Source organism: Muscardinus avellanarius (genome assembly GCF_963383645.1).
Source record: "Muscardinus avellanarius genome assembly, chromosome: 21".
Classification (NCBI taxonomy): domain Eukaryota; kingdom Metazoa; phylum Chordata; class Mammalia; order Rodentia; family Gliridae; genus Muscardinus; species Muscardinus avellanarius.
Genome location: NC_137807.1, coordinates 21185322 through 21207499, shown reverse-complemented (window position 1 = coordinate 21207499; position 22178 = coordinate 21185322). Strand labels below are relative to the sequence as shown.

At 46.8% G+C, this 22178-nt stretch overlaps 1 protein-coding gene across 1 annotated transcript in view; it reads left to right on the top strand.

Annotated features, from left to right (window-relative positions):
* GRK3 (G protein-coupled receptor kinase 3) overlaps positions 1–22178 on the top strand; it is a gene marked incomplete at both ends in the record, with an annotated part of 131670 nt that overhangs the window by 2648 nt on the left and 106844 nt on the right. The gene's annotated exons all lie outside the window — the stretch shown is intronic.

Sequence of the window (22178 nt, the reverse complement as noted above, 5' to 3'; positions counted from 1 at the left end):
CCCGATAACACACACACACACATACACACACACACCATAATGACTCTGAATGCCAGGATGGCTTTACTCCTTGCTAAAGGGTACTGGTCAAATGTTACTGATAAGTTTTTACATTTTCCTGTGAGACTGGACCACCAGTCTTGGGTGTTCTTTAAAAAGAAGTTAAGATTTGCAGTTTTTGCATCCGAAAGAGAACTTGCCAGAGGCCCACCACTATTGACACCCCCCTCCCAGTTACTTATTGGAAGTCACTAAAGTATTCCGTTTGTACTTCCTCATCTTAGTTATTCCACCGGTTTCAACAGAAAGGCGGCGGCATCACACGCTGGCTAGCTAGTCCAGAAGGGAGAAGGGAGGCGCGGTACGAGGCGACCTCCCTGTAAGTGGAACCTGTAGCCCAGGGGAGATTTTGCTTTCCTGAGACGACAGGAGGCTCCAGGTCTGTTATGTTGACACACGATTCAGTTAAGGAGCCAATGAGTGTAAATCCTGCAAAAGCTGACTGTTTGTTCAAATTACGTAGCTGCTTCAGTCTGCAGGAATTTGTTGAGCTAATGTAGCCGCTGATAGGTTATTGGGAGTGGTAAAGGACTCACCGGGCAGGCGCAGCTAAGACAAGAGTCTGGGAACAGGTGCCAGGCGGCCTATGCCGTGGCAGGAAAGAGCCCTCTCTTTAAGTAGGGTTAATTCGTAGGCAGAGGTCTATGGAGGGCCGCCGGCGTTTTACACCCTGGCGTGGTTAAGACGTCTTTACCTAAGGTTTTGGGGCTCCGTGGGCCCCTTTCAAATACAGTGGCCTTGGGCTGACTTGGCATCTCAGAGTTGGAAGAAGCTGAGGAGCCGGAAACTTGGTCCTTTCCCCCTGGAGCTTCCCTTGTGTTCACTGGACACTGAATATTCCGAATGATCTATCGCCGAGTTTACCAAGTACCTCATGGAAAGGTACATCGCGAAGACCCGGTGCTGTATGTTGTCCCGACTCGGGACACGGGTTGAGGTAGAGCCATTTCTGTGAACCTGCCTGAGGACTCTGGCCGACCCGGCTCTCTCTCCCTTCAGATCGTCTGCCGGGAAAGAGTCGAGCATGAAAGCTGTGTGTTCTCAAGCGTGTGGAGTGAAGATTGTGTTTAGCCCCAGACAAGTAGCATTGGGCTCTCTTCTATTTTCCTGTATTTTAGTTCTCTGTATTCTATTTCTCTGTATTCATAGAACACGTGATGTTTGCTAAGGGTTTTAAAATAACTTGCTAATGTTCCCCTTTGAAGAAGTATCCAGACTTGGTAACATAGTAACGTGGTAGTTCGCATCCTCCCGTTGGTAAAACTGCTAGGTATAATTGATCTTGCAGACTCGTGGGGGTTTCTTCGTTCCGAGGGAATGGAGTTTATTCTGGGTTAGTTGCTAGCGCCGATGAGTGAGCTGAGAATTTGAGAGAATTCCTCCTTGTGTGTGTGTGTTGAAGGGTATTCTGCATCTTGGATCTGAAAAGTCAATGTTAAAAGAACAGATGGACCAGGCATGGTGGTGTGGGACTGCGATCCCAGTATTTGGGAGGCTGAGTCCGGAGGATCATAGGTTTGAAGACAGTCGCGGCAACTCAGTGAGACCCTGTTTTGAAATAAAAAGTCAAAAGATAAAAGTGTGGCGTGGTGTGTGTGTGTGTGTGTGTGTGTGTGTGTGTGTGTGTGTGTGAGTAGCTTATAGGTAGAATGCCCTGGGTTTAATTCCCAGTACCAAAGAAAGAAAGAAACCTGTGTTTAGTGAGACCCCCCCAGTTTTCAAAATACAAAAAGAGCTGGGGCTGTAGCTCAGCGGTGGAACCCTTGACCGGCATGCATGACGTCCTGGGTTAAGCCCCAACACGGGGCAAAACAAATAAAGACTAATCTTTAGGAGGAGAACATGCTTTATCTCTAAAATGAGCATCATGTCTAAAATAGTTGGGGTGTTCTTCTCCTTTCTTTACTCAGGGACAGAGGGAAGAGGTAATTTGTTCTGACCTTCCCTTCCCTTATTACCTCGTTCCTGGTCAAAGTTAATTTGTGCTGGCAACTCCAAGATGCAAGGGCCTCGTGAGCTGTCGGCTCTTAGAAATGGATGTTCTGGCGCAATCAATTTTGGACCTAGCGTCGGCCCCAGCGGAGCATCGCGAAAGGCTTGAGCCCCTGCGATCTCGTGGCGGTCCAGGCGGCCCGACTGCAGGGCAGCGTGTAGGTAGAGACAGTCTCCTGCCCAGCACCCCAAACCTGGCTATGCCAGGTCTGTGCGGGCAGGGAAGGGGACAGAGACCCAGGTGTCCAGGCTTCAGGGGGTCACTGCAGAGCAGGCTTTTGGGGAACAGGACTCCCCAGGGCCCGGAGCCCCAGGAAGGGAAGGAAAAATCAAAGGTCAACCAGAGGATAACATAGTAGCCACCCTTTATGGGGAACTTACGCCTGCCAGACAGTTGGCAGACATAGTTCATCTGCTCCCCCAAACCAGACCTCCCTGGCAAGAGACCCAGGCTCATTTGACAGAGAGAGAGAGAGAGAGAGAGAGAGAGAGAGAGAGTGTGTGTGTGTGTGTGTGTGTGTGTGTGTGTGTGTGTGTGTGTTGCTCAGAGAAGCCAGGCAAGGGAAGCCAGGGTAACAGCGCGAGGTGGTGGAGGCAGAGTTGGAGCCAGGTTCCCCAGCCTGGTTCCTTCTACCTCACCGAGCCACCACACTGAGGCCAGGAGCGCACACATGTCTCTGGTACCGCAAGGAACAGGTGCACCTGCGCTAATTGCTGGGCATGGTGGTGCATGCCTGTAATCCCAGTACTTGGGAGGCTGAGGTAGGATTGCAGGTTTGAGGCCAGCCTCAGCAACTTAGCAAAACCTTCAGCAACTTAGTGAGATCCTATTTAAAAAAAAAGAATTAAAAAAGAGGCCGGGGATGGGATATAGCTTGGAGGTAGAATGCCTCTGCCCCCCCCACACACAAAATAATACAACCCACAAAACTCCTATACTTTTTTTTTTTTTTTTGCAGTACTGTGGATGGAACTGGAACCCAGGGGCATTGTACCTCCAAGCTACACTCCCAGCCCTATTTTTTTTAGTTTGTTTGTTTATTTATTTATTTATTTATTTTGGTGGCACTCGGGTTCCTGGAAGCCCTTCTACCTCCAGGCTACACTCCCAGACCTATTTTTTATATTTTTATTTGGAAACAGGGTCTCTTAAGCCAGCGCGGCTGGCCTCGAACCTGCATGATCCTCCTGTCTCTGCCTCCCAAACACGGGGATTACAACACGCATGCGCCACCATGCCTGGCTTCAAGAGCACTTTTTCTTAAGCAGTAGAAAACTTAAAAAAAAAAAAAAATCTCATGCTGAATTTCAATGACAGATCGTTCAAGAGAAAAAGCCTGGAAGAAATATTAAAAGACAGAAGTTTTCTTCCGTTCACGGTGTTGGGATTTTGTCATGGGGGACCATGAGCGGTATGAGGCGTAGCGCACCTTTAGGCTGCCCCAGCCGTGGCGGATGGGAGGCGCGGCGCCAGGAGGCCGGGGTCACCACCCTGGGGAGCGGCGGGGCGCCGGCCCTGCAGGGCTGGCATTTTGGTTGGCGGGGCAGCCAGGAGCATTGGAGACCCTGGACTCCTGGACAGGCGGACTCCAGATTTCTCTTGTTTTATTTCCTCCGGCTGACTGGATGCAGTGTGTCTAGACTATCCTGCACATCCTGTCTCCCTGGGAGCTCCTTTCTTTTCTCCTTTCCTCCTTCCTTCCCCCCACTTCTCCATCCTGTGGGCTCTGGTACCATCGCCTGAGAGTTGACCCCGGAGCGCTGAGCCGTGCCCCGTAGCCCTTTGCCTCTGTGAACCGGCCCCCAGATCCTCCAGCGAAAGCAGCCGGCCCAGGGGCTGGGGCCGAAGGCGACCCGTCCAGGCCTTTCTTCCTTTACAGCCCCGGGTCCTGTACTTATAGCTCGGGCTGCAGTATCAGAGTCTGAGAGAATCTTGGAGGGGAGCCAGCGTGGTCACGTGTCGACGGGTGACTTCCCTCTCTCATACCCAGCCGGGACCTCTTCCATGAGTGTCTTTGGAGAAGCTGGTGCTAGAAGCCATCTGCGCCCCGCCCCCTGCGCCCGTCTCTTGCTGGCCCTCTGAGGCCCTGCAAAACCAGATTGGTCCCACCTGAATATAGCTGCGCCTCCCGGGTGGGAAGGCAGCACCCCGGCCCGCGGCGGCTTCAGAGGAAGCCAGTCTGGTCCTTGAACCGTCCCCCATGTTATGATAGACGCAGCACCATCCTGTGATCTTCTTGGCTCATCAATGTGGGCAATACCAGCCAAGGAAGGACATTGCAGTTCACAGCGATAGCCAGGCCCGTGGCTAGCACACGCCTGTGGTCCCAGTACTTGGGAGGCTGAGACAGGAGGATCGCAGGTTCAAAGCCAGCCTCCCCGCCTTAGGCCCTCTGCAACTTAGTGAACCTCTGTTTCAAAATAAAAATAAAATAGAGCTAGGGGCATAGCTCAGAGGGAGACTTCCTCTGGATTCAATCCCTAGTCCTGCAAATAAATTTACAAAAAAGAAAGAAAGAGAGAGAGAGAGAGAGAGAGAGAGAGAGAGAGAGAGAGAGGATATTTGTTGGTAGTACGTCTAGGATGCTATTTAAAATAAAGTTAATCAGCCGGGCGTGGTGGCACACGCTTGTCATCCCCGCGCTTGGGAGGCGGAGACAGGAGGATTGCGCAGGTTCGAAGCCAGCCTTGCTGGCTTAAGAGACCATGTTTCCAAATAAAATATAAAAAATAGGTATGGGAGTGTAGCCCGGAGAAGGGTTCCATCCCTAGTACCACCAAAATAAATAAATAAAATAAATAAATCAAGCTAATCAGCTGGGCGTGGTGGGGCACACTTGTCATCCCAGTACTTGGGAGACTGAGACAGGGATCCCAGGTTCACCGCCAGCCTCAGGTACTTAGTGAGGCCTTCTGCAACTTAATGAGACCCTGTTTCAAAACAAAGAATAAGCCAGGCGTGGTGGCGCACGCTTGTCATCCCCACGCTTGGGAGGCGGAGACAGGAGGATGGCACAGGTTAGAAGCCAGCCGCGCTGGCTTAAGAGACCCTGTTTCCAAAAAAATAAAATAGGTCTGGGAGTGTAGCCCGGAGGTAGAAGGGCTTCCAGGAACCCCAGTACCACCAAAAATAAATAAAATAAATAAAATAAATAAATAAAAAATAAAAAGTAATAAGTAAATAAATAAAAAGTAATAAATAAAAAATAAAAAGTAATAAATAAATAAATAAATAAATAAATAGACTAAAAATAGGGCTAGGGGTGTAGCTCACAGGTACAATGCCCCTTGGTTCCATCCCTGGTACCACAAGAGATGGCTTGCTGGGTTTCTCATTTAGATGTGTGGGTAGACACCTGTGCTTATCAACCCGGGGAATAGTGATGGTAATTATCATCAATAACTTTTGTCGTAGACTTATTATAACTAGGCATGCATGTATGTGTGTATTTCGTGATGGAGTCTTGCTGGGTTGCACAGGCCAGCCTTGAAATTCTGGTTCAAGTAATTCTCTTGCTCAGTCTCTTAAGTATCTGGGACTGCAAATGGGAACCTACACCTGCAGGGGACTAATATATGTGTGCATAATGTATCTATGTCTCTCTCTGTATATAAAATATATGTTACATATAAATATGCTATATATACATATATGTTATACATAACTATATATGTAAATAAAGTCTATAAAACATTTTTACTTGTAATAACTCTTTTTTTGGAACTGCGGATCAAGCCCAACGGCATTCTACCTCCGAGCTACATTCCCAGCCCTTTTTTTTTTTTAAATTTTGAAACAGGGTCTCATTAAATCGCTGAAGGTCTCCCTAAGTTGCTGAGGCTGGCCTCGAACCTGCGATCTTCTTGTCTCAGCCTCTCAAGTACTGGGATTACAGGTGTGTGCCACCATGCCCAGCTTTATTTTATTATTTTAAAAACCAGTTATCCTCTGTCATAGGTAGATATTAAAAAAGAAAAGAAAAAGAAAAAGAAAAAGAGTTACTCAGACTTGTCCATAAGGGATATTGCGAAGCGTATTGTGTTCGTTTGGGAAAACACTGGCTCCTTCCACCCTAGGGATTCCCGCTAGGGGCTGTCAGTCTTTCAGACTCAGTAAATGGATTTTATCAGCGGCCCCAGCATCTGTGTTTTAGTGGAGACCTCGCACGTCAGCCAAGTCGGATGCCCGCCCATCCCTTCTCTCCTTGGGGGCCCAGGGCTCTCATTTTAAAGACCCTTTTGAGGATGAGGCCCCTGGAATTTGAGGCCCCGACTCCTGAAGGCGCGTTAACTCACGCTGTTGTTTTATCAGAAGGGCAAGACCTTAGCAGTTTTGCTACTGAACCCTGGCCTCCCGAGCGCCAGGTGCCCGTGTCCGTGTGTCCGTGTGCTGTCTCTCTTGTGGTTGCCCGTGGGAAGGACGCGGAGGAACCCTCTAAGGGCGGCCTGGCGGGGCGGAGGCCGAGGCTGGCGGCTCTAGCTCTGGCTCCTCAGCCCCGACAGCGGGGCCCGAGCCTGTCTTCAGAGGCGGCTTCGGGCTCCAAGGCCCTGGTGGCTTCCACGATGGCTTCCTGTAGTCCTTGGCTGGCGGGCTACGACGCCATCAGAACACCAGAGTCATTGAAACCAGGTCCCTTGCACCTCCCTGGTTGGGTACTGATGCACGGTCTGTTTTCTCCAGAAGAGAGAAAGCACTTTTCCTTATTTAGAGATTATTGGAAATAGCTCTAAAGAATGCATGCATCCCTGCTTTAGAAGGAGGAAGTTCCAGTTCCTGAGTTTATCGTTCGAGGTCACGTTGATTAGAGGCGGCACCAGCTGAGCCCGGACCTGCCTGCGCCTTCGGGTTCCAAATTCGGCGCTTCGTCTTAACAGCCTTCTTGCTGTTTGCGGCCACGCGAACATCGTCGCCTGTAGACACGCGAGGCACAGTGTGAAATGTATTTGTTCAGTAGAGGTTTGCAGCCGCCGAGGCTTTAGCAGGAGACCTGGGAATGTCGCTTCTGGGCGCTTGGACTTGGCAGTAAACGGGTGAAAAATTCTCTAGGATATAAGATGCGATAGGTTCTGTGTTAAGTCACCGAAAAGTTAATAATAATCGTGACAAAAGTCACATGACAAGGGTTCTTAATTTTTTTTTAATCTCAAACATCTTTGTGTAATTTCAGATACTTCCTTATTTTTCTTTGTATTTTTTGCAGTGCTGGCGATTGAATCTGGCCCACTCACGCACATGAGGCAAGCACTCTCCCGCTGAGCTACACTCTCAACCCGTCCTTACTTTATTTTATTTATTTCTGATTTTTAACTTTTGTGCTACAGGGAAATTCAATTCAACAGGGCCATTCTACCTCTGAGCTACACCCCAGCTTTTTGTTTGTTTGTTTGTTTTTTATTTTGAAACAGGGTCTCACTAAGTTGCTGAGGGGCTCACTGAATTGCCGAGGCTGGTCTTCAGCCTGTGATCCTCCTGACTCAGCCACTCAGAGGTTTATTATTATGCCAGCTTTTTATTCTATTATTATTATTATTATTATTAGGTGGTACTGGGATTCCTGGAAGCCTTTCTACCTCCGGGCTACACTCCCAGACCTATTTTATATCTTTTATTTGGAAACAGGGTCTCTTAAGCCAGCATGGCTGACTTAGAACCTGCGTGATCCTCCTGTCTCTGCCTCCCAAGTGCGGGGTATACAAGCGTGCGCCACCACGCCCGGCCTTTTATTCTTATTTTAAAAATCAAGCCTTTTATTCTTATTTTAAAAATCAAGGCAAAGCGTGGTGAAGCATGCCTATCGTTGTAGTACTCGGATGGGACAGGAGGAGGTCAGGTTTCCGCCAGCCTCGGCAAGTAGTGAGACTCATGAATCTAGTGAGACTCCGCTTTAAAATAAAAATAATATAGGGCTGGAGGTATAGCTTGGAGGTAGAATGCCCTTGGGTTCAATCCCTGGTACCACCACTAAATCAATAAATAAAAATAAAAAATAAAATAAAAAGCAAGATTACAATTCATCCCTCTTTCTGTCAGTAGGTAACTGGTATCCTGGACTTGGTCATACTTGTAGTTCTAGAGACATAAAGTCACTTTATTTTTTTTTATTTTTTATTTTTTATTTTTTTTTGCGGGTCTGGGGATGGAACCCAGGGGCATTTGACCTCCGAGCTACAGCCCCTGCCCTATTTTTTATTCTTTATTTTGAAACCGGGTCTCACTGAGTTGCAGAGGGCCTCACTAAGTAGCTGAGGCTGTCCGCGAACCACGATCCTCCAGATCTCAGCCTCCCGAATGCTGGGATTACAAGTGTGCCACCATGCCCGGCTCATAAAGTCACTTTAAACACATAAAAGATTTATTTATTTTTATTTATTTACTTTTTTGTGGTACTAGGGGTGGAACCCAGGGGCTTTTCTACCTCCGGGCTACACTCCCAGACCTATTATTTTATACTTTATTTGGAAACAGGGTCTCACTAAGTTGCCGAGAGCCTCACTAAGTAGCTGAGGCTGGCTCCGAACCGGCGCGATCCTCCTGTCTCAGCCTCCCAAGCGCGGGGATGACAAGCGTGCGCCGCTACTCCTGGCTCACATAAAAGATTTAAAAAAAAATTTTTTTAAACTTGCTACTTGTCAGCAGCCCATTCTAAATTCTGATAATCCTGGAACGGGCTGCGTCACTGGGTCACTGAGACCATGCTGAAACAGGACTCTGGTTTTCAGTGGCTTCAGTGAGCCGCCCATGGCTGGCCTCTTCACCTAGCGCTCGCCTTGGACTTTGGCTTGGCAGTAGCGCCTCCATCTTCTGAGTCGCTGCCCATGTTGGGCCGTTCTTTACTTAGCCCTGCGCTCATAATAGGAAGCGCTGTTACAGTGAATATTTTCGCAGGTGTTTCTTCCGTCCTACGTGTGAGACTTCCTCTATGAAGAAATAAGTCCAGCGTGAGCCTGTTCAGTCTCGTGAGATGATGTCAAATTGACCTCTGTATTTTGAGGGTGAAGAGAGCTGCAGAGCGCTTGTGGGCTTCAGAAATCTGATTGGCAATAATGCTGTTGTTAGTTTGAAGTTATTTCACGTAGGCTACATAAATAGAGTTGGGTAAAACAGAAAAGAATGATGGTATTGTTGGTAAAAGCCAAGACTCTTTTCGCATGTGCGCTCTCTCTCTCTCTCCCTCCCCCCCCCCCCTCTCTCTCTCTCTCTCACTGGGATTTGAACCTAGGGCATTCTACCTCTGAGCTACACTCTCGGCCTTTTTAATTTTTTCTTTTCCAAATAGTATCTCATGGCCGGGCGTGGTGACGCACGCTTGTAATCCCCGCGCTTGGGAAACGGAGACAGGAGGATTGTGCTGGTTCGAAGCCAGCCACGCTGGCTTAAGAGACCCTGTTTCCAAATAAAAAATATAAAAAAATAGTTCTGGGAGTGTAACCCCAGAAGGGTTTCCAGGAACCCCAGTACCACCAAATAGTATCTCACTAGGTTGCTGAAAACCTTGCTATGTTGCTGAGGCTGGTCTTGAACCTGCCATCCTCCTGTCTCAGCCTCCCAAGTACTGAGATTACACCATGCTATATTGCCGAAGCTGCTCTTGAACCTGGGATCCTCCTGTCCCAGGCTCCCAAGTCCTGAGATTCCACCACGCCCGGCAAGAGCGAAGATTTAATTGTAAACAGACACACCTGAGGATGAGATAAAAGTTAAGTAAAAGCCTTAAATTTGAATTGGAAAGTCATTCAAAATTAGGACATTTTTGCCTCTTCGGATCTGTGTATTTATCTGTAGCTCCAGATTCTAGGATTGAGGAGTCCGAGAAATGACGCACCTTCTCCCCAGGCCGGGCCTCACAACCCGCACACTCCAGGCAGCTGCCCCTCACTCCGGGGCTGGGCAAAGCTGGGCCTCTGTCACCTGTCCTCTTAGAAAACTAAGGAGCTACCCAGTAGCTGGGATGGGCACAAATCTTAACAAACCCAGAGCCCAGGAGAAAGGGCGCCCATGGGCCCCAGGTGGGGTGATGGGAATGTGGAAAGAATGTGGCTGTGTTAGATTAAAGCACTCTGGGTGCATACACACCCGCCGTTGGAAGGAGGAGTGGCCCCTTAATGTGTCTCCTCGTAGTTCTCAGCATCTGCAAGTAGGTGACATTGCAGGGCTGCTGTGATGTCCCGCGGTTACCGGTAGATTTACAGTGGTTTACAGTAACGAATTATCCTGGGTTATCAGAGAGCAGTCGCAGAATTGGAACACATCCCTGCTGCTGCTGGCTGAGAACATGCAGGAACGACCTGTGGGCTCAGGGATGCAGGCGGCCTTTAGCATCCAGAGGGGGCTTTCCCTCGGATCCCCCACAGATCAACGTGGACACCGTGACCTCAACCCAGCGAGACCCACTCCGGACCTCTGACCCGCAGATCTGCGCGATGATGAATTCCTGTTGTGTTAAGCCACCGACTTTATGAATTTTTTCTTTTTGTTATAGCAGCGGTAGCAAACTTATACACTCGTGGTCTCTGAAAACAAGATTCCTCAACCAAACAGAAAAAAGCACGTTATTGGTTATGCATGGCAAGAAAACTCGGAAAATAACATGTGATCTGAGATTTGCCTTAAAAGGTGGAGTGGTTAAGAGGAGCCGTCTGGAATCGTAATCTTAATACCTGCCGGGGAGCTGCTGGGTGCCGTAGCCGGGGTTAGCTGTGCAGGTCTCTGCTCCTTGGCGCGCTTGAGGATCTTTGTGCATTTTTGTCCAAGTAGAGGCCGTGGTCAGGTGTGGTGATGACGACAGGCAGGCTCCTGCAGGACTTGTGGAAGGAAGGGGGAGCGCTGGGGACTTAGGTCCACAAAGCTCACCGCGCAGGGCACCAGCTGCTCGCTGCAGGGACGGGGAGACGCGCTGGGAATCCATGTTCCATGACTCCAAAGAGGCGCCGTGACTGTGGTTGCCAAGATGTGGGTAGAGTTTTAATAAGCATGCCTGCAAAACCGGAGTCCTGACTAACGCACTTGGTGTGGACAGATTGACGACCCCTAGCCCGACGGGATGGCTTTCCAGAGAAGATCGAGAAAGAAGAGTGAGAGGGCCAGGAGGAGGGGAGAGTAGAGGAAGAAACGAAACTTCAGAAAGCTGGGTGGCGGACTTCTGAGGACAGAGGCTTCGCTGAACTTCATTCAGGGGCTGGTAAAGCCTGGCTCTGGCCATGCGTGGCGATGCATGCCTGCGATCCTGGCCCTGGGGAGGCAGAGACTGGAGCGTCACAGGTTCAAGGCCAGCCTTAAGACCTCTTGAGACCCTGTGTCAAAATGAAAAATAAGCCGGGCGTGGTGGCGCACGCTTGTCATCCCAGCATTTGGGAGGCTGAGACAGGAGGATCGTGGTTTGCAGACAGCCTCGGCTGCTACTTAGGCCCTTTGAAACAGTGAGACCCTGTTTCAAAGTAAAGAATAAAAAATAGGGTTGGGGGGTGTAGCTTGGAGGTAGAATGCCCCTGGGTTCCATCCCTAGTACCGCAAAAAAAAAAAAAAAAAAAAAGAAGAAGAGGAAGAAGAAGGAGGAGGAGGAGGAGGAGGAGGAGGTGATGATCGAGCTAGGTTGTAGGTCAGAGGTAGAATAGCTCTGGGTTCAATCCCTAGTACCAGAAAAAACAACAACAACAACAAAACCAACCCCAAATCAACAACAAAGGTCATAGTTTTGATGTTTCAACTTAGCAGAGAAAAGTCATGCCCTGTTACTTAGGAAGTTCCGCCCTTTCAGCACATCCACCGAGTCTGCAGAGTAAATCCTTCTTATTAATATGACTTTAATAGCTTTCTATTTTTAAATTACCTGGCTGTTAATTTGTCAAAACATTTCAAAATGATTACATTAAAATGAGCGTTCCCTAAAACGTGTTCTGCTGAGCCAGCCGGCACTGAGGCGTAATCACCGCCGAGACCCGTATGAGCAGAGAGAAAACTTTTTTTAAGAGAAGCGGGGGAAAATCTCAGTTCCGGGGAGCTGTGAGGCCTTACTAGATAGGAAGATTCGACGCCGTGCTGATTTCTCTTCTCAAATCACTCTGTAAATACAAGATTGAAATCCAGATGAGCTGATATGGTGTTGCAAGCCTGTAATCCCAGTGCTGGGGAGACTGGGACAGGAGAATCGCAGGTTCGAGGCCAACCTCTGCAATTTAATGAGGCCCTCAGCAGCTTTGCGAGACCCCGTTTCACAACAAAAAAATAAAATAGGGCTGGGGGGTGAAGCTCAGAGGTAGAGTGCCCCTGTATTTGCTCTCCAGTGCTACACACGTAAAAAAAAAGAAGAAAATTCTAAAGAGGCCGACTGGCTGATTGTCAGCCGCACCCTCTCAGCCTGCTGGTTACCACTCAGTAAATCCATTACACTGGATATCTCGCAACCCTAAATATTAATAAGTGAGCTCATCAGGGGACATTTTATATCTCACTATAACCAAAAGTGACTTGAAAGCTCTGGGTAGCCAAAGCAGGTCAGGTTTAAAATCGATTGTTTTTTAAACAGTAGGATGATTTCCGAAACTTAGATAAAAGGAAACTTCATGCCCCTTGAGGTTTTACTAAAAGGCTGGTCTGTTACTCAGGGTGTGGCCTCAGCGATCCTAGCAGAGAGCCGTGGCCCAAGATGTAGGGCACAGCCGTAGGCAGCTTCCATCAGGGCCTCTGGGGGGGGGGGGGGAGGCTAGCACCAGTTATTTTATTTTATTTTATTTTTGTAGTGGGGATTGACCCCAGGGCCATTCTACCTCTGAGCCACACCCCTGACCCTATTTTATTTTTTATTTGGAAAAAAGGGTCTCGCTAAATGGCCGAGGCTGGCCTCAACCCTGCAATCCTTCCGTCTCAGCCTCCCAAGAGCTGGTATAACTGGCAGGCGCCACTGTGCCCGGCTAGGCTCGTGTTGGGGCAGAGGTGGCGGAGTGTGGAGACCAGAATTAGATTCTCTACAACTTTCTGTGGTACAGATTTGAAGCCTGGCTTCGGCGTGGCCCTCCCAGCTCCCGCGCCCGAGCGCACAGGCCATCTCCCTGTTTCATATCCTGGTTTCTTTCTTTCCCCTGTGCTTCCTGTGTGCCTTGGAGTGTGTCGAGGCCTGCCTAGGGAGACTCTGTCATCTGTCACTTTCTGTATGGGTTCCTGAAAAACGAGAACTCTTTCCAAATTCAAAGTCAACTGCTTTAAAAGCCACCAAAAATTACTTCCTGAATATTATCAAGTATTCAATTCGGATCCACGGTTCTCCAGGTTTTTTTTTTTTTTTATAAGAATTTATTTTTTGATTTGAATTGAGTTCTGAATAGGATCCAGGTCTGTTGGCCAGTTGTTATTTCTTTTTTGGGGTCTCTAGGTTTCACCACCATCATTAGATTCTCTTGAAGATCTTTGTTAAAGAAGTCAGGTTGTAAGCTGAGCATGGTGGTGCCTCCAATCTTAGTGCTGGGGAGGCTGAGACAGGAGGGTTGCAGGTTGGAGGCCAGCCTCAGAAACTTAAGGAGACCCCATTTCAAAGAAAACAATAAAATAGGGCTGGGGGTGTAGCTTAGAGGTAGAATGCCCCTGGGTTTAATCTCAAGTATGAACAACAACAACAACAAAAAATCGGGTCATTCCTCCGGACTTGTTCCACACCCAGGAATTTTCGGATTGCATATCCCAGGTATAATTAAAAAAAAATAAAAGCAAAATAAATCAAATAACTTTATCGAGGAACTGGCGTAGTGACGCACTCTTATAATCCCAGCATTCGGGAGGCTGAGACGGGAGGATCACGGTTCGCGGCCAGCCTCAGCTACTTAGACCTTTTGCAACCCCGTTTCAAAATAAAGAATAAAAAATAGGGCTAGGGGTGTAGCTCGGAGGTACAATGCCCCTGGCTTCCATCCCTAGCAAGCACCACACACACACACAAAAAAACTTTATCAAGGTATAATGAACCTAAAATGAATTGCACGCCTCCCAAGTGTACAATTGGGTGAGTTTTGCCCACTCCTCTGAAGCCATCACCGAGCTGCAGATACCGGGTGAACCTGTTACATCCCGTCACCTACAGCCCCCGCTTCTGGCGGCCCCCCATCACCTGGCTTCCCATGTTGCCTTAAGTTAGAACGAACCTCGCCCCCCTCCCCCGCCATGAAGTGCCGGGTCCCCCAAGACTGCCTGCGCCAGGTGCCAGCCTCAGATGGGCCTCCAGGCGTCCACGCTTCCGCCCCGGTGATGATGGAGTCCGGGGTGCCCCCTCAGCCATCCGTTTAGGCCTGGTCTTTCATACGGTGACCCTCAGAACTCAGGCAAACACTCTCTGTCCAGGTAGTTTTCTTATGAAAGACACGACTTTGGAACAGAGTTCCAAGCGGATGAGGCTGAGGCCGAGGCCGAGAGCCTCGCCAAGTAGCCGAGGCTGGCTTCGAACCCGCGCGATCCTCCTGTCTCAGCCTCCCAAGCGCGGGGATGGATGACAAGCGCGCGCCACCACGCCCGGCTTACTTTATTTTTATTTGGAAACAGGGGCCCTCGGTTGCCCCGATCCTCCTGTCTCCGCTTTCCAAGTACAAGGGTTCTAAGCGTGCGCCGCCACGCGGGGCGCAGTGTGGCATTTAAAGGCACTGCCAGCTCGTTTCCCAGAGGGCGTGCCCTGTTTTGCATTCCTCCCACCGCCCTAGGAGAAGTTCCGTCGCGGCATCTTTGCCCGCGCTCGGTATGATCTCTCTAATTTTAGCTCCTCGTGACAGTGTGTGGAGCGTAACCTCGCTGTGATTTCAGTCCCCTTGTGCCGATCGCTAATCGTGCCGAGTAACCCTTCATGGATGAGTTTGCCGTTCATGTGTCTCTTGGTACTAGGGATTGACCCCAGGGCCGTGCTACCTCCGAACTACACCCCGGCCCTTTTGATTTTGAAACAGGTTCTCTCTGGGTTACTAAGACCGGCCTCGAACCCGGATCCTCCCATCTCGGCCTCCCCAGTACTAAGGTTACAGTTGTGCGTCACTGCACCTGGCTGGATTCGTGTATCTTCTTTGCTGAAGTGTGTGTTCAAATAGCCTGCCCAGTTTTTATTGTTTTTTTTTTTTCCTTTTTTTTTTTTTTTTTCTTATTCTTGAGTTTTAAAAGACTGTTACCTGTGTTGGACACATGCTCTTAATTAGATTTACGACTTGCCAGTATTTTCTCCCAGTCCGTGGCTTATCTTTTCATTATTTATTTATTTATTTATTTATTTATTTTTGGTGGCACTGGGGTTCCTGGAAGCCCTTCTACCTCCGGTATACACTCCCACGGGCTACACTCCCAGACCTGTTTTTTAACATTTTGATGTGGAAACAGAGTCTCTTAAGCCAGCGCGGCTGGCTCCGAACCAGCGCGATCCTCCTGTCTCCGCCTCCCGAGCGCGGGGATGACAAGCGCGCGCCACCACGCCCGGCTATTTTCATTATTTTAAATGTGTGCTAAGGAACCGTTTAAAATTTTGATGAAGTCCGGTTTATCAATTGTTCTTATCTTTTTATTAAATGTGTGTTAAGGAGCCGTTTAAAATTTTGAAAACTAGTTTATCAGTTTTTCTTTTTATTATTTTATTTTATTTTATTTTATTTATTTATTTATATTTTTTGGTGGTACTGGGGTTCCTGGAAGCCCTTCTACCTCTGGGCTACACTCCCAGACCTATTTTTATATTTTTTTGAAACAGGGTCTCTCTTAAGCCAGCGCGGCTGGCTTCGAACCTGCGCGATCCTCCTGTCTCCGCCTCCCAAGCGCGGGGATTACAAGCGTGCGCCGCCACGCCCGGCCTTCTTTTTATTATTTTAAATGAGCTTTTAAGGAACAGTTTAAAATTTTGATGAAACCCAGTTAATCATTTTTCTTTGGCTCGTGCATTTACTTATTTATTTATTATGGCCCTGGGGATTGCAACCCCCAGGATCCTACATCCGACCTACACTCCCAGCCCAATCTTTTTTGTTATTTGAAAACAGGGTCTCGCTAGGTTGATGAGAGTCTCACTACTTGCCGAGGCCGTCCTCGAACCTGCGGTCCTCCTCTCTCAGCCTCCCAAGTACTGGGATTGCAGGTGTGTACCACCATGCCCGGCTTAGGGCTTTTGATTTTTTAAAGCCTTCGTCTCACCCAGTCAAGAAATATTTTTTATATGCTTGCTTTGAGAAACTTTGCAGTTTTAGGGTTTGTATGTAAGCCTGTGATGCATCTTACACTACTGATTTTTTTCTGTAGTGTTGGAAGAGCAGCTACATTTATTTGAGGTAATAACTAAAATACGCAAAATGTTAAAATGCAAATTTTTGGACTTGAATAGTACAGAAAAGCAGTATAAGCTGAACATAAGATAATAGTCAAGAATTATAAGAAAAATATGAGTATAGATTAAATTTGTGATGGCTGGAGAAGACATTAGACTTTTTAATATATATATATATATATATATATATATATATATATATTTTTTTTTTTTTTTTTTTTTTACCTTTTTTGTGGTGTTGGGGATTGAACCCAGGCATGTTCTACCTCAGAGCTATACCCCAGCTCTTTAAAAAAAATTTTTTTTAGGCTGGCTTTGAACCTGCGCGATCCTCCTGTCTCAGCCTCCCAAGCGCTGGGATTACAAGTGTGCACCGCCGCAGGGACCTCACTAAGTTGCTGAGGTTGGCCTTGAACCTGTAATCCTTCTGTTCCAGCCTCCCAAGTACTGGGATTACAAGTGTGTGCCACCACGCCTGGCAAACATTTCTTACTTGACAATTTTATCAATCATTAAGAATTAAAAAATAAAATTTGACCATGATTTGCCTTATCCCTCCACATAGAACTTAAATATAGGAGAAAATTCTGAGTGGCGTATTGTATCTAAATATTACTGAATACCAAGACAGGTAGCTGCTGAGACTCATGGGCTGTTATTCTTAGCCGCAGGTCCATCTTTGACAGAGTATAATTTGCGGTGTTTTCTGCAACTTGTTTGAAAAGCAAACCCTTCATCTTTATGTATGTTTTCATTGTGACTCACGGTTTGCTCAATACTCAGCCTGGTTTCTGTCCCGGGCCTCATCGCTGTGGAACTTGGTTCATGGTACCCTCTTATCCGTGGCTTATGCAAACAACATAATTTGTTCTTTATTGGTGAGTAGAATTCCATTGTGTGTGTATTTTCCATAAATTTGCAATCCATTCATCTGCTGACGGAGACCTAGGTTGGCTCCACATTTTGACTATTGTGAATTGAGCTGCTATGACCATGTGTCCGCAGATGTTACTGTAGTTCTCTGGTTTCAGCCCCCGTGGAAAGATACCCAGGAGTGGTAAATCCAGATCATATGATGGATCCACTCCCAGTTTTCTAAGGAATCTCCACACTGATCTCCATAGCGCCTGAACTATTTTGCAATCCCACCAACAGTGTAGAAGAGTTCCTCTTTCCCTACATTCTCGCCAGCGTTTGTTGTTTTTTGACTTCTTGATGCTTGCCACTCTGATTGGGGTTAGAGATGGAATCTCAGTAGTTTTGATTCACATCTCCCTGGTTGATAGGGATGTTGAACATTTTTCATGTATCTATTGGCCATCTGTATCTCTTCTCTTATGAAGTGTCTGTTCAATTCAGTTGCCTGTTTCTCGATCGGATTGTTTGTTTTTCTAGTGGAAAGTCTTTTAAGTTCTTTGTATATTCTGGATATTAGTCCTCTGTCCGAGGGAGGGCTGGTAAAGATCTTCTCCTGTCCCGTCGGCTTCCTCTTCAGACTTCTGATGGTTTCCTTTAATGAGCAGAAACTACTTAGTTTGATTCCATCCCACTTGATGTAGAGAATTCACTTTCTGTACCCACCTAACAGAAGCATGTTTATACCGAGATTTTAGATGGATTTTCATACAGGCTTTATTTGTAAGCGTTCCATGGAGGAATCCATCTCAATGTGCATTGAATAGTGTGTGGAATGGTCACGCGGTGCATTCACACTATGAAATCCTACTCAGCGGCACAAAGGAATCTGTACACCTGTCAAAGATGATGCCATGGGTAGAAGCTGGACACAAAAGGCTGCCTTCTGTGTAATGTACGTGAGATTCCTGGAGGAGGCAAAATGGAAGGACAAATGGCAGAGAAATAGGTCCCCTCTGGCTAGCAGCAAGGATCAACTGCCAGTGGGCACGAGGACATTTTTGCCTGACGTGTTTTGAAGTTGGACGGAGCCAGGTGTGGTGGTGCACACCTGTAATCCCAGTACTTGAGGGGCTGAGAAAAGAGGGTCACAGATTCACGGCCAGCCTCAGTTTAGTGAGGCCCTCCACAACTTATTGAGATCGTAATTCAAAATAGAAAAAAATAAAATAGGGCCCGGGGTGGAGCTCAGAGGTAGAATGCTTCTGGTTCAGTTGCCTGCCTGCCTGCCTGTCTGTCTGTCTGTCTGTCTCTCTCTCTCTCTCTCTCTCTCTCTCACACACACACACACACACACACACACACACACTCACACACACACACACAGTGGATGGAGATGTCAGTTACATAAATTACAGCTCAAGGAAGCTGTATCAAAAAAGACTAGATGGGAAAACAGGAAACCAATATCAGGATAATCAACTTAAATTCAACTGTCTGCATAATTACATTACATGTAAATTGCTTAAACACCTCAATTGGAAGGCAGGATATCTCGGACCAGAAGGCAAGATTCAATCATAATGCTGTGGTGTAGGATCTTATTCTAAATAGATGCCTAGATCCTTAGATGTAAGAAGGAGATAGAAGTAAGCCATCTAAAATCCAGCCAAAGAAAAGCTGTAGCAACTTGGTTTATAGCTGAAAGGAGAGACTGAAGGAAGACTGTGGGCCGGCATGGCGGGCACTATCTGCAGTTGAAGGAACCGTCTCACCAAGGAGGTGCACGGTGGAAAAAGTGCACGCTCTAACCGGGCTGGAAAACATGCAATAAAACCACAATGGAAAGGTGCACACAGCTTTACAAAAAGCCAGGCGCGGGCACACACCTATAATCCCAGTACTTGGGAGGCTGAGACAGGAGGATCTCGGGTTCGAGGCCAGCCTCAGCAACTTAGACTCTCAGCGACTTAGTAAGACCCTGTTTCCAAATTAAAAAAAAAAAATAAAATGGGGCTGGGAGTGTAGTTTGGAGGGAGACTGCCCCCGGGTTCAATCCCTGGCACCCCCCCCCTTCCAAAAAAGATTCACAATGATCTTTTTTGAGATTTTAACACTTTCAGTATTTTAGGGGAAAATAGTAGACAGAAAATTAGTAAGTGACATTATTAATTGACGTGACCCAGTTGACATCTTCATATCAACACATAAAATACTCAATTAGACGAGTCCCCGTCCGGGCAGAAAACCAAACTCCGGTGCTTCTTGCAAGATCTGAATTGTGCAAGGCGCGTCCGGCGGCCACCTAAGAATCCGGTGAGAAGCCGGTGACCGCAGGATGCGCCCGTGAGTCTCCAAGACTTTGGAAACGAATCTGCACAAAATTAAATAACTTGCAGGTCAAAGGCACGTGTACCAAGGGAAATTAAAGAGTAATTTGACTGGAAAGCAAACAAAAGTAGAATATCCCATTATCTGGGAGAGGTACTTAAGTCAGTGTCTACAGGGAACGCCAGGACTTGAAATGGTTGGCGTAGAAATATTTAAATGCATTGATCTAATTCCTTAAGAATGTAAAAAAGAAGTGCAATTAAGACAATGGGATGTTTGTGGAAGGACAGCCATTTTGATCGGTGCAGATCAGGCAGAGATGGACTTACGCATAGCTCCTGTTGAACCAACAGTGGTCGCCAGATAACTGCGGAGAAAGGGTCGCTTTTAAATGTACAGTAATGGAGCAGTGAGGGATCACGAGGGAAACAAGAATGGCCATTTCTACCTGATACCAGGCACAACAGTTAACCTGCAATGAAGTTAGACCCGGACATAAAAGGTAAAAGGCTAAAAATAGCCGGGCGTGGTGTAATCCCCGCGCTCGGGAGGCGGAGACAGGAGGATCGCGCGGGTTCGGAGCCAGCTGCGCTGGCTTAAGAGACCCTGTTTCCATATAAAAATATAAAATAGGTCTGGGAGTGTAGCCCGGAGGTAGAAGGGCTTCCAGGAACCCCAGTACCACCAAAAAAAAAAAAAAAAAAAAAAAAAGGCTAAAAATAAATGTAGATCAAACTCTTCATAACCTTGGGGTATGAAAGATTTCTTAACATAGAGTGTCCATTAATATCAGCTTAATAAAGCGGGGCGTGTTGGCGCACGCCTGTAATCCCTGTACTTGGGAGGCTGAGACAGGAGGATCGCCGGTTTGAGGCCAGTCTTAGCAATTTAGTGAGATTTGTAGCAACCCGTAGGCACCTGTTTCAAAATTAAAAATCAAAAGGGCTGGGGTGTAGCTCAGAGGTAGAATGTCCCAGACGCCTCTATCAGTATGAACTTTATCAAGATGTATAATTACAATGCACTAATAAAATAATATAAAATTAAAGAAAGAATGCCCCAGATTTAATCCCCAGTACCACTACCACCACACACAAAATTTTTTATTGAAGCCGGGCGTGGTGGTGCACGCTTATTTATAACCCCAGCATTCGGGAGGCTGAGACAGGAGGATCGCAGGTTTACGGGCAGCCTCAGCTACTTAGCAAGGCCCTTTGCAGCTCAGTGAGACCCGTTTCAAAATAAAGAATAATAAAAAAAAAAAAACAGGGCTGGGGGTGGAGCTCGGAGGTAGAATGCCCCTGGGTTCTATCCCTAATACCGCAAAAATATATATATTTATTTACATATATTTATATATATTTATATATTTATATATGTTTATATATATTTATATATTTATTTATATATTTATATATATTTATATATATTTATTTATATATATTTATATTTATATATATTTATGTATATTTATATATATTTATTTATATATATTTATATTGAAGAAGCTAAATATTTCTGCTCTTAGCAGGACTTTGTGAGGAAAAGAAAGAGTTAAGGTGCTAACTGGAAGAAAATTTTAGTGTCACATAAATCTGCTAGAACACATTTCCGGGAGAAAATATTAGCATCATATAAATCTGATATAACACTTATTCCCAGGCTGTGCAAAGAAGTTTTACAGCTAACGAGACAAGCAGCTCAATTAAGAGGCAAATATTTGACTGCAGATCCCACAAAAGAAGATATACAGATTTGAATCATGTACAAGCATGCTCTGTGCCATTATTCACTAGGAAAATGCAAATTAATATACAAATTAGTATAAGCTACTAGTACAAACTCAACAAAGTGGGTAAAAAATAATCCTTTTTTTGGTACTAGGGCCTGAACTCAGAAGCTGTCTGCCTCTGAGTTACACTCCCGGCCCGTTTTTAGCTCTGGTTTTGAAACGAGGTCTTGCTGGGTTGCCGAGATTCTCGCTAAGTTACTGAGGCTGATCTTGAACCTGCGACCCTCCTGTCTCAGCCTCCTGAGTACCGGGATGACGGGCGTGCCCCTCCACACCTTCTTTCTTCTCTCTTTTGCAGTACTGGGGATGGAACCCAGGGGCATTCTACCTCCGAGCTGTACCCCAGCCCTATTTTTTATTCTTTATTTTGAAACAGAGTCTCACTGAGTTGCAGAGGGCCTCACTAAGTAGCGGAGGCTGGCTGCAAAGCTGTGATCCTCCGGTCTCAGCCTCCCAGATGCTGGGATTTCCTGTGTGCGCCACCACGCCTGGCTTAGAGATTCAATTTTCTAGGTCTTCCATGTGAATACACACCTTAGGGCTCGCTTACTGAAAACGCCTCTCTTATTTCCTCTCCTGCCACTTGTATATATCAAAGTTCAGCGTCCGTGTGCATCAGTTTAATGTGTGTCTAATCCATCCCATCGATGGATTCATTGATGACATTTTAATTATTTTATCTTCACAAAAAGTTCCAGCATCTTTAGTCTCCTCTTTCAGCAACATTTCAGTTAGTCTTGAACCTGTATTGTTTTGTATAAATGGTAGGAAAATCTCATCTGTTTCTGTGTTCTTTGAAAAACCCCGTTGGAATATTGCTGGGAATTATGCCGATTTTATAGCTCTACCCGGGCCGACTTTGAGTTTCACCCTGTTAA